The sequence below is a fragment of the Micropterus salmoides genome, unplaced genomic scaffold (assembly GCF_014851395.1).
Source record: "Micropterus salmoides isolate LMB-PRFRI ecotype aquatic unplaced genomic scaffold, ASM1485139v1 Ms_hic_scaffold_1, whole genome shotgun sequence".
Lineage (NCBI taxonomy): Eukaryota > Metazoa > Chordata > Actinopteri > Centrarchiformes > Centrarchidae > Micropterus > Micropterus salmoides.
Window position 1 is genome coordinate 64,001,393 of NW_024040040.1, and position 9,829 is coordinate 64,011,221.

Consider the following 9,829-nt stretch of genomic DNA (forward strand, 5'->3'; position numbering starts at 1 on the left):
GCGAGGTAACACAAAAGCATTGTGAGGTAATGCAAAAGTAGGACTGTTATGACCCTGGGGTCATATTTTGTTGTTTATCTCTCCTGGCACTGTCAGCTGTTATCCTCCATTAGAGTGTGTGTGTGAGTGTATGCAGGTACTGGAGAACAGGTGGACACACTGGATTGGTCTGGTTGAGCTGATTGGAGCCTCCTGATTGGGCATCTGGATGACAGCAGCCATCTTAAGCCCTACGGACAGGAACTCTGCCCCTCTCTCTGCCATTCCCAACCTGCCTGAGGACTGTGTGCTATGTCTGTGTTTATTGTACATAGTGAACGGTTGTGACTATATACTACTTAGATTGTAAGTAGTAACGTAGTCCTTCTGATTGTCTTATGACAACCTGGTTTTGTTGGCTTTGCCATTTTTGTTTCTAGGAAGCAATTTCCTTTTGTTGTAGCTATATTGTGTCAGCTACTAGCAGTGAGTAGGAGTGAGAAGCCCTTTCTTTTGTTTGCACCGTTTTCTCCTGTTTTTGGACTTAGAAGCCTAGTTTTAGAGCTTTGTCTTTTCTTTACCTTTTGGGTTTAGGAAAGATTTAGGTTTTTTCTTAGTGTTTTGGTTGTTGTTTTGGGCACTGCTCATCTCCGAGGTATAATAAAAACTGCTAAATTGTATTTGTTGTGTACTGGCCTTGTTTGGGAATGGGAAGAGTGGGAGGCCACACATTTATGTTACCTCCAGGACACCCCTAGACCTTGGGACGTAACAGGACTAAAAAAAATTCCTTTCATTCATTCAAATTAGCTTTATTGGCATGACTGTAACAATATTGCCAAAGCATCATACATACTACGTAAGAATAATCACCCCAATACATTTCATTAAAGAAATTTAAGCATAAAGTAATATATATATTATATTTAATATATAATGTGTTATATATATATATTAGAAATTAAAATAAAATAAATAAACAAAACAGTAAGCGTGTGTGTGTGTGTTAAAGAATATATTAGAAATAAAATAAGTAAATAAAAACAGTAAGCGTGTGTGTGTGTGTGTGTGTGTGTGTGTGTGTAAAGAATATATTAGAAATAAAAACAGTAAGCGTGTGTGTGTGTGTTAAAAAAAAAAAATATATATAAAAAATAATTAAATAAGGAGCCAGCATAGTTTCTGAATTTGATTCATTCAGTTTTCATGTTTCCCTGCTCCAACATACCAGATTCATTAAGCTTTGCAGGAGCCTGATTTGCACAACCCATTCATTTGAATCAGGGACAGAGACAAGCAAACCAGGTATATCTAAAATGACTCCTCCCACAATTCAGTGCTTTACGCTGAACATCACGCTCAGTTTACTGGGGCCTTAAGAGTTGAAACTGACACTGTAACTGACAGTGATAAACAAACTTACTGCAATGTACTTTTTGATTGAATATCCTCCAAATTACATCAAAGAATGCTTATAGGAACCCTGTTAATCGTTTTTATTTTTTATTGCCACAAAGCCTAGAAAATATAGATGCTGAAGGAGACGTGTATTCATCTCACATGTTAAGTAGCAAGGGAATATGTGAATAATAAATGTACTGTATATATTGCCATGGTAGCGATGCTATCAAGTAATTCCTATGATGTGAATATAATTTTCAAATATATCGTGATAATAAAACTTATTCCAAACAGATGTTAATGTTCAGTTTTAATTTTTTATTTATTGTAATTAATTAATTTGTATGAAAATGTGTTGTGCAGCATGCCAATTTTTAACATTATATAATGTACTCCCTTTAAATAACTTGGCATTGCTAGCCTTATTTCTATTTCATTGTCTTGTATTTCACCCATACTTTGCTTATTTCTACCTACAAGGACTATGTACTAAGTACTGGCTGCAAAAATATGTACAAAGTAATGAGCTAAAATGGTAATCCAGCGAGACTAAGGTGGTGGACCAGCATCATTTATGAGAACTTGCTGGTGGAACAGCTTCACCAGCAAGACAATGCTGGTCCACCAGCTAAACCAGCATCTAACCAGCATAGACCAGCATAGACCAGCATGGGAATTATGCTGGTCCATGCTGGTTTTTCCAGCAGGGGAGAGAGGGGAGATCTGCTGGACCGCTGGGCAGCTGTTAACAACGGGCTGAAATCCGAGCTTGGACTCTCACTCGCACTCTCATAAAACAGCTCGCCCTCATCCTTTACATCTTCATCATCATCATCATCACTACTATCTATATCAATGAATTTTCTATGTGCATTCTCACTACATACACTTGAAGTCTCCTCACCTGATGGACAGAGGGCATCCGGAGGGGTCTGAGCTGAAGGCTGCGGCTCCTCGACAGGAAGCGCCTCTTTGAGGGACGGACGACGATCCCTCTGTAAGGCGAGAAGTTGAACATCAGATAGACGCGAGGAGCAGGGGAGGGCTCCAGGCACCTGTAGGATGACTGGCAGAGAGCCGGGCTGCAGCTGGACTGCTGCTGGCTGCTGCTTTGTCACTGGTAGAAGATCGGATCGATGCTTGGCTGGCAGGGTGCCAGGCTGCTGTTGATCAGTTGATGACTGCTGATTTGCCGATGGTGGAGGGTCAGATCGCTGCTTAGCTGGCAGAATGCCAGGTTGATGTTGCTCGGTTGCCGGCTGCTGCTTTACTGATGGTGGAGGGTCACATCGCTGCTTATCTGGCAGAATGCCAGGTTGATGTTGCTCGGTCGCAGGCTGCTGCTTTACTGATGGCGGAGGATCAGGTCGCTCCTTGGCGGCTGGTAAAGGGCCGGGCTGCTGTGGTTCCGCCAATAGAAGCGGCTTAGCTGCTGACGGAGGACCAGATCGCTGGTTGACTGGAGGGCCAGACTGCTGCTGGGCTCTAGCCTGAAGAAAGTGTGGCCTTTTTCGCCACACAGGCTGCACTGACTCTCAAAATTGCAGACTTTGGCCTTGTGGCCCAAGTTGCCACATTTCCAGCACTTTACAGAGGGGCACTTCTTTACCTGATGGTCGGTGGAATGACATATAAAGCAACTGATGGATTGACCGGAGTAGATTATTCTCCCGTTGTAAGGGCCAAGGGAGATGGAGTTGGAGATTTGTGAAGTGTGTCCGTTTGCGTCTTTACGCATCTTGCGTCTTTACGCATCTTTACTTTATATCTGCAAACACCATACCAGATACCAAACTTATCCAAAGGTTTGTATGAATGCAAGATCTCACAAAATCAGCTCAGATACAGATCTATGTCATGGTCTGGTACTCGCCCAGTCCAGAATTTCACTATAATGTTTGTGATTTCCATTTGAATGGAGGACTCGATGGACCAGTCCCTCCATTTTGGGTCTCCATTTTTAGAGGCTTGGGCTTCCAGGAAACGCCTTAAAGGTGCCTCGTGGAAAAAGCACAGCTCGAAGTCTTTTTTGTTAGGTAAGGCTATAAATGAGTACACGTCAGTAACGTTAATCCAGACAGACTCAAACAACAAAACTTCACCAACATACTCGCGAGTAGGGGATCTCCGTTGCCGATGTATTTCAGGCGAACCCAAAACTGCCCGAATTTGGAGGCATACTGAGGTAAAAGGCCAGCGGTGGCCATAGTGGCCTACTGCCCACCAGGGCACGAATAGGAGACACTGTCTATGGTGTTCACACTGTTTAAAGAACAACTCAATAATATTTAGTAGGCTAATTTAAACGACTGTGAAATCACTGATTATGCCTTCTTCGGCGCTTTCACGGGATCAGGCATCGTGAGTTTCGTATGAGTAGATTACTGCTTCAACGAATCCTCATTATTGCTGAAATCTGATTGGCTCAACGGCGCCGATCAAAGAAGTTTCCTCCCAATACGTTTTGTAGGGGCTGAACTCAGCCCAGGGTGGTGTGACCACAATTCAATTTTATTTATTTAGCGCCAAATCACAACAACAGTTATCAGACTAAAAACCTAATTCAGACACAATCAGACAGATCACAAATAAACTACAAACCGGGAAAACAGACTGAAGCTAGGATTAAACATAAAGACATTAACTAAGTCACAGAACAGGGAACTAAGATAAGAGACAAAACAGATACTAAGTAAACTAGAACACGAGACTGAATGAAATAACAAGGCTACACAGAGAAACACAGAACCAAAAACGGACCTAAACAGGAAGGACAAGGACACAAAACCACACTCCTAACACTCAGTGCATCATGGGAAATCCCCCGGCAGTATAGCAGCATAACTAAGGGATGGTTCAGGACTCACCTGAGCCAGCCCTAACTATAAGCTTTATCAAAGAGGAAAGTCTTAAGCCTACTCTTAAATGTGGAGATGGTGTCTTCTTCCTGAACCCAAACTGGAACCTGGTTCCACAGGAGAGGAGCTTGATAGCTGAACGCTCTGGCTCCAAGTCTACTTTTGGAGACTCTGGGAACCACAAGTGACCCTGCATTCTGGGAGCACAGTGCTCTGGTGGGGTAGTAAGGTACTATGACCAATTTAAAGGGGCGCTATGGAGTTTTCAGCGGCCACTAGCGGTGCGGTTTTAAGATTGCAACCAGGCGTGTGCTCGTACGCGTGCTCACTTGAACTCATGAGCGAGCATAATCCGAAACACAACCGCTTTCATGCAGAAATCCTGCAATAAGAACACCAGCACGCAGGCTGTGGCTTTTCTCCAGACATGTTCCGGCTCTGTTACTTCAACATTCCCGTCTCAGAGGCAGATCAACACTCCGTAACGTTACTTCATTCAGCGCAGCCAGACGCATATCGGCACAATCCTCCTGGAAAAAGTGTGACAGGGTCTAACGAGATTGTGTCACACTTTCTAAAAGTTAGACCGCAGTAAGTAACTTTACTGTAACTAGTGTCAGTGGATGGCTCTTCCTCTGGGTTGTATATTTTGTGGGTCATGTTAGTTACAGCGAGTGAGAGGTGGAGAAGCTGTGTACCTGAGTATTGGTAAAAGGCAATAAATCTAAATCGAAACAAACAGCAGCAGGTCCTTATCTGATCATGCAGAGACCCCCTGTTTCTGCACCTCTCCAAAAAACACACACATCAGGTCTAGTTTAATAAATGATAAACCAACATATAAACATATAAAATACATCAGAGATCAATATAAGAAAACACAATAATTTTGGTAATACAAAAGTCATACTATCATAATCTTTCAAACTTAATAGGTTTCAGGTGTTTCAATCCAGACTTGTTGTTGCAGTACTGCAGCCCTTGCGGTGGGTCAAAAGAAAAAAACCCAGAAAACAGTGCAGATCTCACACACGGAAGACTACCTGGTTTGCTTTAATCGACAAGATACCTCACAAGAGGAAGCAAGATTCTCTGCACTATCTGCTTTAAAATCTAGATATTTATATAGTTTAGGAACCACAAGTAAATTCTTACACATCAATGGGTGACTTTTGGGACAACCCTTGTTGTGTTAATTTTGACACATTCACTGTGTTAATGATTTTAACACAGTGAATGTGTCAGGAAGGTGAACACAAAATGTGTTAACATGTGTAACATTAACACATAATGTGCTGTCCATGGCTACACACATTGTGTATAAAGAAACAAACCTAAAACCCTACACAAAAAGTGTTAATTTGACACGAAATGAGTTAATGAAAACAGAATACACAATTTATGACTCCAATGCATTTAATATCAATACATTTATTGCGTATTGGCAAAAAGATCCACAGAATTGAACCTACACCAGATTAACAGAAATATATAGCTGCAAACACAACTATACAATTTCATAGAATTTCAGCAGTAAAACAAATCTGACAGGACAGAACAGATATTTTCCTATTTCATTGAGCAAAATGACACATAACCACACCTTCTACATCATTGCACTTATTTCAAAACTATGTATCTTGGATTGATGTAGATCTGATCATCTAAAAAATGTGTCTGAATATCTAGGGGTCAGGAATCTGACACACCAGAAGGAATTTTAACAAGTTTGTACTCCTCCATCTTTTCCACAGCATATGAGTAAAAGTGATCATCAAAATATTTAACATTAACTATCCTTAAAAAAGTCAACACAGTGTTTCTGTCCACCTTTGGGAATAAATGAACAACTTCTCCAAAGATTGGTTCCTTTTCTGAACTAGCTGACATCAGAATGCTCCCTGTTCTGTATGTATGTCCACCTACACCGACTGTGTTTGACACATAAACCGTCTCTGTTGCCTCTTCTGCAAAGGAGCTCAGTTCTTCACTTATTTGGTCACCATGTTTCAAAGAATGAACAATAGGATATGCATTTGGTACAGATATTTGAACATCTAGTGGGTCCCCAAATTTCCAACAATACATTTGTTGCACCTGGTTTTTACAAGCCAGAGTTTTTGATATATTCCTGAAATTGCACACAGCATGTGCTTGCCGTTTGAGGGGATTATGCTTTGCTTCAAACCTCATACACCAAAGTTTTGACAAAGGTCCAAATTGAATCAACATAGTTGGATAATGTGTCATGAAATGGTGTTTTGGGATGAGGTGTCGATCAGGATAAAGTTCTTTGAACAACTTATGATGATCTATGATAAGCTGTTTCAGGAACAGTGCAAGACCTCTGGTTACAACAGGAGCAAATATAATGCTACATATTTCTCGTAACAAAATGAACAACTGCAGGTGCAGACTTTCAGGACTGACTATGTCCCCCAAAAGAAGAGGCAAGTTTTGTATGAGACACCACATCTGTGCTGCTGTTTGTTTGATGGCTGTCTCAGATTTCAGGTTAAGGATTACACTTGGATTGTTTTTTGTGTTTGAATACCCATAGTCATAGCTGGCTATCCTTTCATTCAGCTGTTCCAGGCACAACAGCTTTTCTTCAAAAATGTAGTGTCGAAGTAAAAGTTTTACTTCCAAAGGTGCAACACCCTCAAGCACATCATGCATTATGTCAACCCCTACATTTTCAGTTACATGAACGTATTCCAAAGTATTCAAGCACGAGTCTTGTTTGATCCCTGTAACAGTGACATCATTCAACACAACATGCTGCTGGTAATTGTGTCTGTCTCTCTTTTCAAGATCATCTTCATTGAACACACTTTGTGAAGTTGTTTTATCAACAAGGCAAATATGGCAGAACCTGTTAGCAGAAAAACTTTCTGCATAGCCACACAGCGCATGACAAGCAAGATTGTCAGCAGTAAAAAGGCAGATCGTTCCGTGTATTGTGTGTGTTTCCCCTCTTATCTTAATGTCAATGCCTTGACTCTCTAGGATTTTTATGTCATCTATGAAAGGCTGAAAAATCTTTGCAAAGCCATATTTTTCTCTGTCAATAGCATTGAATAGAAAGCAAAGGTGAATGTTTGCCAAGCTTGAATTATACTCAGGGGGTAGGTTTCTCAATGAAAAATACACTGCTCCCATTTTATGAATCTTTGTTTTTGACCCAAGAGGATTAACTGTCTCCAGATCATCCAAGTATAGCTGAATCTGTAGAGCATCGGGATGTGTTTTGTATAGTTCATGTCTAGCAAAATGAGCACCATCACAATAGTCACCTATCTTTCCATCTGTACTTCTATGAGACTGCAAATACAGGGTCTGAAATTTCTGATTATTAAAGATTAATTTTAGAGTTTCAAGGATGGAAATATACTGAAATGTATGTTTGTTGTGCAATACCATTTTTTCTTATAGTTTCAGCTCTGTGGCCTAAGAAGATCTCGGTTGGCTTAACAAGAGAGTACTCCGTTTCAAAGAATGTAGACATTTTATAAGGGTTATCTATATTCTCAAGGACTCTCTTGCAGTCTCAAACTCTTTCATTAATGAACGAACCCCCTCGTTGTCATCTGGAACAGCTAAGCTTTTGAGCAAAGCAGTGGTAGATGCTTGAAGGCTGTCAATAGTCCTGTCCAAAAGTTCTTTAGTGCAACTTACACTTCTTTGTACATCACTTAATGTCACATTAGAAAAGAGTACATCTTTGCAGCAAATGTAGCAGCATGACTGGTGACTGACACTGCATCCTCAGACTTAGCAGAACACAAATTGGCATCCTCCTCTGTCTGATGTTGCATCAAGAAGCAAATGTGTGTTGTTGCTGATATTTGCTGCATTGTCCTCTGTAAGGTTGTCTGACACATCTCCTTCTAAAAGCTGGGTAGCCATGTTTAGTGAGCTATCCCCTGATGAATGCTCTCTTGCAAGATGCTTAGAATAGGAATTGATGTTATGCGATGTCAACAGTGTCACACAGCGAGGAGATCCTGGTTCCGAGAGAGAGAGAGAGAGAGAGAGAGAGAGCATTGTGAAAAGAAATGGAGGGAGATGAAGAGAGAGGAGACAAGGAGGTGACAAATGCAATAAATTTTCATGCTGCACATGTTAAGGATCATTAAGTGTTATTATCAGTGATACAAGACCATACTTGATAACTAAATAAAACTTACCGGTACAAAGTCCAGCAGATATGAAATAGCAGATTTGATACTGCACCTCTTCCTGCAGTTGGCAGAAGCAAGTGTGTCAGGACTTGCAGCATAGTGTAGCACTTCTCATCTATTTAATAAGAGCACAAGATAATTGTTGAGACGGTTACAATTATGCCTGCAACTGATGAATTAATGCACTGCTTATTCGATAAATGGTGATGCCCATCACAATTTCTTAAGCCTAAGATGAATTGCTTATTTTGTAAAACCAACCCAAGATTAATTTTACAATCAAAGATTTCACAGCTGAGGAGGTTGAACTAGGGAATGTTTGTCATTTTTGCTTAAAAATTACTCCAAGTCATTTAAAGCTCTCTGCTCAAAGTTTCAGTCAACGTTGATCAAAACCGATCAATAATATATATTAGCAGTTAATTATTACTTACCATCATTACAGTTGGATTCTGATCCAACAGAGTGGTTACACTCCCCTTCTCCAAAGCCGCAATCCGTTTCAGTTTTGGAATAACCGATGATTCCCATCTTCGGATTAGCATCTCTCCCTTTCCCTCAAACATCTTCCAAACTCTGCATCTAGCTAATGTTGTGTAGAGAGAACCAGAATGTGAGCTATTTCCAGAACACCTTTTAACAAATCAAAATAACATAACACAAAAAATCTCTGGTAAATATGCAAATTAATAAAATCACACTTTGATATTAAATAGTTTTAACATCCACCACACACTAATTTGGAATCTACATCTATATTAACACATTTGATAAAAGTCAAATAAAATTCTTACCAGGGATGGCATGTCGATGAAACGGGGGTACTGTTGGGAAATGTCACCAACTGTTGGCATCTGCCATCTCTAGAAGTTATTTATTTTCTCTAATTTGCTTGGTTGCTTTGTTTAATACCAATACGAAGAGATTACACACAGTCCTGCTGGCCCTATATGTAGGCTTAACCTACATATAGAGGCCAGGCTAAACTACTGATCTTACTGATAACTATGTAGATTTAAAGAAGTAAAAGAATTGTATTAAAAGAAATAACAAAATTAGAGCAGGGCTAAAAAACAAGTAAAGCAAAGCGAAACTGATGCACAGCAGATGGTACGCTTATTCTAAAAAGAGAAGATATCTGCACGTTTCTGCTTTTACTTGAGTAGGTTTGTGAAATGGTAATTTTTTACTTTTACTTCAGTGTTTTTTTATAGGAGTAATTTTCATTTTACTGGAGTAAAGATTTTCAGAAACCAACACTAGCCCTGACATGAGTGAAAGACCTGAAAGACAGCAGCGATGAGGGCTGGCAGAACAGAGTTGTGTACTTTACTTGCATAAAATTCTCAAGAATTAAAGAATAAAATTCTCTAAAGTCCCAGACAACAAATGTTTCTTTCTGAGTGG